Source organism: Balaenoptera physalus, assembly GCF_965194825.1.
Source record: "Balaenoptera physalus genome assembly, chromosome: 7".
Classification (NCBI taxonomy): Eukaryota; Metazoa; Chordata; class Mammalia; order Artiodactyla; family Balaenopteridae; genus Balaenoptera; species Balaenoptera physalus.
Genome location: NC_138886.1, coordinates 117033961 through 117042196, shown reverse-complemented (window position 1 = coordinate 117042196; position 8236 = coordinate 117033961). Strand labels below are relative to the sequence as shown.

At 42.1% G+C, this 8236-nt stretch overlaps 1 pseudogene across 1 annotated transcript; it reads left to right on the top strand.

Moving 5' to 3' along the window:
* The first annotated feature begins 574 nt into the window (after positions 1 to 574).
* Positions 575 to 7737, top strand: LOC309664059 (large ribosomal subunit protein eL6 pseudogene; annotated as a pseudogene). The gene has a single exon. The product of its transcript is annotated as a large ribosomal subunit protein eL6 pseudogene (transcript).
* The last annotated feature ends 499 nt before the right edge of the window (positions 7738 to 8236 follow it).

The window sequence follows — 8236 nt, the reverse complement described above, 5'->3', positions numbered from 1 at the left end:
TCGGGGGCTGCGGCTGCTCGCCACCCTCCGGGGCTGGGGAAACAGGGCCCCTCCAGGCATCCCCAGCGGGCCAGTGGGGCAGCAGGGACACGGGCGGCTGCGCGCTCCGCGACCCGGACCTGGGTTCCAAAAGACGACGCCGGGCTCGTCTCTGCCACGTTGTGGATTTGAGGCTGAGGACAAATGCAATTTTTCTCATCTCCCCACGGCTGCGGCCGGAAGTCGCCTCCTGGGCTTTGCGCTTTTTTCAGTTTGGCCTGAGTTTGGGCCATCTTTGTGTGTGTGTGTGTGTGTGCGTGCGTGCGTGCGTGTGTGTGTGTGTGTGTGTGTGTCTTCCCCACCTAAACCGAATTTCTTGAATGAGACAGTCTGATAAGAGCAAAAGTCCTGAAGGCAAATGGTTTCAAGTTCCAGCCTCGCTGCTTCCTGGCTGTGGAGATTGTTAAAGCTAAGTCTAGGATTTCTAATTCGCAAAACAGAAATAATGGAATAGGGACTTGTGACCACTAAATATATGTAAACAAATAATAGTTGTGAGATATATTCAAATCGTCAAGAAGGTTATACTGTATTGGGAGACAACCCCAAAGTGGACCATTTATGAACGTTGCTGCAGATGCGTGGCGATTTGGAGGAAGGCCTATATCTTATAGTGGGAGGGATGAAAAGGATGGAGAAGGAAGATGAGAACTTGTAGTCTGGGAGGCCTATTGATGTATAGCTATGAGATAATTGGTGAAATGCCTTTTAAAAAATATATGTATTGGTAGATGGCGGGTGAAAAGGCTGAGAAGCCAGATACTAAGGAGAAAAAACCTGAAGCCAAGAAGGCTGATGCTGGTGGCAAGGTTCAGAAGGTAAAGCAGGGGAAGCCCCACTGCTGCCCAAACCCTGTCCTGGTCAGAGGAATTGGCAGATATTCCCGATCGGCTATGTATTCCAGAACGGCCTTGTCCAAGAGGAAGTATTCAGCAGCTAAATCCAAGGTGGAAAAGAAGAAGAAGGTGAAGGTTCTTGCTACTGTCACAAAACCAGTTGGTGGTGACAAGAATGGTGGTACCCGGGTGGTTAAACTTTGCAAAATGCCTGGGTATTATCCTACTGAAGATGTGCCTCGAAAGCTGTTGAGTTGCGGCAAAAAACCCTTCAGGAAGCATGTGAGAAAACTGCGTGCTAGCATCACTCCTGGGACCATTCTGATTATCCTCACTGGGCGCCACAGAGGCAAGAAGGTCATTTTCCTGAAGCAGCTGAGCAGTGGCTTGCTACTTGTGACTGGGCCTCTGTCCCTCAGTCGAGTTCCTCTGTGGAGAACACACCAGAAATTTGTCATTGCCACTTCCACCAAAATTGATATCAGTGGTGTGAAAATCCCAGAACATCTCACTGACGCTTACTTCAAGAAGAAGAAGCTGCGTAAGCCCAGGCACCAGGAAGGTGAGATCTTCGACACAGAGAGAGAGAAATACGAGATTACAGAGCAGCGCAAGGTTCATCAGAAAGCTGTGCACTCACAAATTCTGCAAAGAATCAAAGCTGTTCCTCAGCTCCAGGGCTATCTCTGCTCTGTGTTTGCTCTCACAAACAGAATTTATCCTCACAAAGTAGTGTTCTAAATGTCTTACAAAGAACCTAATTAAGTAACTGTCCATTTCAAAAAAAAAAAAAGTAATAGCTATACAATGGAGAAATGAGACAACACCCTGATAAGATCATCAAAGTTAACGCCACCAGTGAGAGGCAGATGGGCACGATGTCTTGAGAAGGATATAGCTTCCTCTATGTGATATTTCAGCTGAGACTGTATAACTTCAATCGAATAATGAAGAAACAGTAGACAAATAAAAAATGAAGACGGCTCTGTTTTTTAAATGGGGGATTATACTTCAAAAATGTCAATGTTGTTAAAAGATAAAAGAAAAGCTGTGGAAATGTTCCAGGTCAAAGGAGGTTAAAGAAACATGAGAACTAAATGCTATACTAGATCCTAGAGTGATCCTTTACTAGAGGAAAAATAATGTTATATGGGAAATTATTAGGTCAATTGACAGATTGGAATACAGCTGGGGGATTAGACAACAGTTAAATATATTACAGTACGTGGTTACATAAATGAATATCCTTATTCTTTAAAAAAAAATACACGTAAAGTGTTGGGGTAAAGGGTCATAATACATGAAATATGCTCTCAAACGGCTCAGAAAAATATTATGTAAACAGATGGATGGACAGATTAGATTGGCCGATTAGATGTATTAAATGATAGATGATACAGGTAGATGATAGACTGATAGATACCAGATAATAAAGCAAATGGGGCTAAAAGTCAAGAATAGGTGAACCTGGGTAAAGGCTACCCAGGCATCCTCTGTATGATTCTTTTTCTTGCAACTTTAAGTTTGAAATTATTTCCAAATTAAAAGTTAAAAAAATATAGTTTATAGATGGCACATTTAATACATAATTTTGAATATAAAGATTGAAACATTTTAATTCATATAAAATCAATTTATTCACCCCGCTCCCAACCAAGTAAATACTGAACGAATAATTAGCAAATGTTAATTTGAGGAATTCCAAACAGGGGCCTGCTTGGAATCCATGTCTCGGTGTAGCTCTCGATATTAATGAACTTGTAAGTTAAGTTGCTTTTGGTATCATCTGTACCTCCCGGAAATTAGAACACAAAAACCAGTAGAAACAAACTTCTGCAGCAATTCTTACCAATAAGAAAAACCTGCTTGGTTATCAAAAAAGAAATGTTAAAATTCCAGAAAACAAACAAACAAACAGTAAGTTCATCTTAGAGTCCTTAATAGCCAGCAAGTGAAAATATGGAGATGGTTACATTTGGTACCCAGAGAGTCAGAAGAGCAGAGTTCAAAAACATTCAGAGAAAAAATAAATTTGACCCCCAAACATGAATTTCTGGAAGAGAGTCTAAAATGTTTGAGAAGTTATGAAGGCCTCATAAATGCAGTTCTAGCTGAGGAGGAATAAAAAGGGAGGTATAAATAGGTTAGGATTACAATGTGTAATGATACATGACCTCAACAAATTTTAATATAAGCATAAACATTGAGAAAAAACCCAACCAGGTGTATAGCCAAAGATGAATGGAAAGGGTGATGAGGACATATAAAAATAACGTCAGGAAGACTAATTCTCTAATTAATTTGAGGTGCTTACCCCGTCCCACCCCGAACAGAGCAAAAGAAAACAAAATGTTTTCTGCTACTGTATTTGAAGCAAAAAATAAAGGAATAGAGGACCTTTGCTCAGCCTGAGGGGTCATGGATGAGACATTGCCTGGGCTGAATTTTGCAAGAAAAGTTTCAGAAATAAGAGAATCAGGAGGGCTTTCTGCGCAGAAGATAACCACCAAGAATGCTGCAAAGGTATGGCGTTAAGAAGGAGTCATAAGGCTTCTATTAAGAGAGGCCCTGTAGGATCAGATGTCTGAGACAGAGCCAGGGCATGAGAGCCTAACGTATCACACCACAGATTTGGGAATTTGTGCTGCAACTGTAGGAAATGGAGACCTTCGGGAAATTTTAATATTAGCATTTATAATCATGTAGTTCCTCGAAACACCGCTTTTGCCACATCCCACAATTTTAATATGCTACATTTCCCTTATTATTTTGTTCAAAATATATTTTTTTCCTTTGTGATATCTTTTTTGCCCCAGGAATTATTTAAAAGCGGGCCACTTAATTTGTAAATATTTTGTGTCTTTCTAGGTAGGGCGTTGTTATTGCTTTCTAAGTTAATTCCTCCATCGTCAGGGGACATTCTCTGCAAATTTCCATCTTTTAAAATCAATTTGGGAATTATTTCGTTGCCCGGGATGTGATCTAACTTGGTGAGCATTCCACGTTCACTTGAAAAAACTACGTATTCTTTAGTCATTAGGTGTGATGTCCTATGACTGTCCATTTGGTGATGGTTGGTCATTTAGATCTTCTACATCCTTCCTAATTTTTTATAGGGTTGTTCTATCAACTACTAAGAGAAGGGTGTTAAAATCTTCAATTACAATTGTGGATTTAACTGTTTCTCCCTTTTTGTCTGTGAGTTTCTGCTTCATGTTTTTTATTAGTAATATATTTGCACTTATGGTTCATCGTGTGACGAGTAATCTCCTGTCTTGAAGTCTGAAGGGGCCGTCAACTCCCAGATTCACCCAGTGTACTTTGTCTTTCCAAGGCAGGCTTCTCTCTCATTGCTGTCTGCTGTTTCCCAAGCCCCCTGCAGTAATCCCCACGCATGTGTAGCTGCAGTTATCCAGGAACTGGAGGGAGTTTATGCTCAGGTTCTGAGTCACCCCTTCTGCAACTTTCTCATTTCCAGGATTTCGCTCCTAAATTTCCAGCTGCTTTGTCAACCCTAAACCCTGTCTGTTTGACAGCTAGCTAGGTGCTAGGATATGACTTAGAAGCTCATCATGAAGACTTTAGGTACTGTTCTAAATGCGATGGGATGCACTGAAGATTTTGAAAGAGGGCCGTGATGTGATGCAAATTTTATGGCAATAAGATTACTCTTAATGCTCTAGGGAGAGTGTGCTGTCGAGTAGCAAGAATGAAAGTTGGGAGAGACCAGCTAGGGCGTGATTGCAGTAGTCCAGACGTGTACTCTTGAGCTTCACTGTCGACTGGCTATCTGCAGGAATAAACACACACTCTGGGAAACTGAAAGTAACATTTTTCACAAGGAATCAATCTTTGTAAATGTCTCTGTTTCCGGGTATGTCAGGCCTGATTCACTATATATTGGCTTATAAGGAGTAAGCAAATGAGCAGTCCTTTTAATGAAGAAAGAAGCAGTTGAAAACATTATATTTCATTTAACAGATGTTTACCGAGGGTCTGTCAAGCGACTGCCAGGCTCTGGTCTAAGTCAGGGGACATACTAGCCAAAGTCCCCAGCTTCAGAGAGGTTACAGTCTAGAGGGGGAGATGATAACAAAGAAATAGGCTAATGGACCTGGATTTGGCAGGTGGAGGTAAGTGTGCTGAGAAAAAATAATGAGGGGAAGGATTAGAGCAAGTGGGCTTTAACTTCAGAGTACTCAAGTAAGTCTTCTCCAAGGAGGTCACATCTGAGCAGTGACCTCGGTGAGGGAAGGACAGAGCCATGTACAAATCCAGCAACAGCGGACATCAAGGTGGAGGAGTGCTTTGGTGTCCGGGTACTGCGAGGAGAACAGAGTGCTGGATTCAGAAAGATGGCATCTGAGACACAGCCAGGGCCAGGGAACGTCAGGCCTTGGGGGTCACGGTTAGGAGTTTGGATTTTATTCGTCAGCATAACTGGTAGTCATTGGAGCAAGGAAGTAACATGAGCTGATTCATATTTTGAAAGTATCACAAAGTGTTTGTTAGGACAATCCTTCTTGATCAATTCCTTTTGGGGAGAAAAGGATCCGTGACTTCTTGCAGTTCTGTATACCCTGAGAGTAGAAGTACCTGCCACCTTGACTGCAGATGATGTTTCTAGGGACGTGTGGGTGAAGAACAGCCTTGGAGGTTAGAGAGAACGTCTTCCTCTGGAGCACGTACCTTAAGCACAGATTCCTCCCCTGTAACGCAGCCCGTTGTGTGTATCTCCGGGCTCTCTCTGAGTTTCCCCGGAGGACTGGGGGCTCAGGAAACAAGAGCAAACACTGATTTGGGGGCTCCTGCTATTTCCTTGAGCAATGAAGTCCTTTGTCTGTGACTCGGGAGAACTGTATCTTTCTCCAGCATCCATGAAACGTCGGCAGGCTAACTTATTAGCTTATAAGTCAGGTCAAAGCTCATATCCTTCACATTTCTTGACCTTTTGTGCAAGGAGGATGGAATGCTGCCAGGATGTTCTGGAAAAGGCAGGGGGAGACGCTCTTAGTCCAATTCCCAGGAACGTAGGGAGGGAAGTCTGTGGGAATCAGAAGTGAACAGGACCAAATCCTACAGTCGACTTGGCAATAAATGGTGTCCTTCTCTTCACTGCTTGTTTATGAGGGGAGATTGGGGAGGTGGCTGCAGGTTGGCCACCGGGAACTGGGTTTAAAGACAGACTCTAATCCCCAATTCCCCTTCATGAACAAGCAGTGAAGAGAAGGGCAGCATTTATTGCCAAGTTGACTATACGATTGGCGGGGGCGGAGGGGCAGGGTGACAGGAAAGGAGGACTTCTTTCCCATCTGGCCATCAGTTACGTGTTTGTGGAATGCGGAAACTAGGACCAAGGTTCATCTTGGGTGGGTGAAGTTTCCACCCGCCGGCAGATAGCAGTGACAGTGATACTCACTTACATTTAGTGTGAAAAGTGGAAAATTGGCACCCAGTATGAGCAGAAACCAGGCAAATTGTAGACCTTTGGCTGGTTCGGTGAGAGAGGAGAGGTGGCAGTGTGTAGCGCTCAGAGAAGAGGGGCAACATCTGGGCCATCGTACAGCTCCACCATTTTGCCGTCTACCGTGCCAGCCTTGAAAGCCTTTCAGAAAGGACAGTAAAACATCTCAAGAAGGTTGTTTCCATTGAGTCTTAGCTGCTGTAAGAGAGCTTTGGCCCCCTGGGAGAAATTCCCAGGAGACACCAAACTCTAGTGGGAAGCCATAGATGAGGCATCAACTAACATTTGGACTCATTGTGGCTGCAGATTTTTTTTTTCAGAAAGATATCCTTTGAGCATCTATTGAAGTATAACTTTATGGTAAACCCTTCAATAAAGTAGTTGTGCTCAAGGTAACTGAATGAATCTCTAAATAACACATTCCTATTAGTCACCCATGGGGCCCTCATCCTTCCTCTTCCCAAAAGCCACGTCTCTGTCCATATCTGGTCTGCATTGCCAAAACCGTGAAGCTACATTATTTCTTAGAGATGCTAGTAAGAGGCCAGTTAAATGTTGGGGGCACATCCAAGAAAATTATGACTCTGGCTTTGAACGAGTCGATCCAGAGGTTTGCTTTCATAGGGGAATTTCATAGGGATTTTCATAAAGAAATTCATAGAAATAGAGAGCCAGTTATCTTTTGAGGCTAGTCCTAGTTTATTATAATGCAACCATATCATCCTATTTTTTCCAGTACACTATGGTGGGATGGGAGAAAACAGGACTTGATACAGTGTTTGATTTCTTGATTTCTCCTCCTCTTAACTCTCCAAGGAGGTAATAATTCCACTTGGCTAACGGGTCCTGGAAGGGAAGAAGACTGACCTATTGTTGGAGTCTGCAGCCTTTGGGTTCCTGTGATGCAGAGCAGGTGAGAAAACTTCAGGCCCACCTGCTGCACAGTTTGCAGAGGGTTCCATGGAGAGATAGTGGTCTAACACTTTGGTAAAGTCTGGAGTGAAGACAACTAACCCAGTGGATTCCTGAGGAGGTCCAGCTATTCTGAGCAATTCTTAATAAATATTACTCCTGATGTCTTGCTCACTTGTTATACAGACTCAAGGGAGAAACTTTCCAATGCTGCTGACACGGACTTCTTTTGAATAACTCTTCCATAGTGAACTGAATCGTTGCACTCTTATAAAACCAGGAAGACAATCACTCTCTAAGACTGAACTTTCCTGAGAAGTGCCACAACCCACTGGCTCCCTAGATGCTGCCTTCTAAGTAAGAAACAGATCTGTAACTTTTATTTCCCCATCTGCTTAGCTCTCCAGGCTTTCCTATAGACAAAGTTAAATGAGTTCAGAAGAAATAAATAACTACGATGTTCCTCATTAGCCTGGTGAGTATCAATGAAAAATGACCAAACATTTAAGAGTAATCCACACTTTTAAGGATGGAAATGAAATTGAAGTAGTTAGAACAGATAGATCCCATTGAAATAGGGGAAATTTTTATGACAGTAAAGTAATGAAGGAAACAGGAAAGAACTAAAAATAATTCAATGAGATCTGAGGGAGAAGTTCTACAAAAAAAAAGAAGAAGTCTTAGAATGATAAAGATTTTTTTGCTGGTAAAAATTATAATAAGTTTAATTTCGAAATTCAACAGAGGCAGTAAAAAAATAGAATGGATACTGATGAAAGCCTCATTAATAACACGGTAAATGAACTGGAAATTATCCTAAGATAAAGAGTGAAAAAGCAAAGAGTAGTAATTAGGAGAAAAAAGATAAACATAATGGAAAAATCGATCCAGGAGATCAAATAACCCAAGAATTCAGAAACAGATAAAGAAACAGATGGGGAAAGAGAAATAGTTAAAGAAATAATAGAATATTTTTCTGACTTGA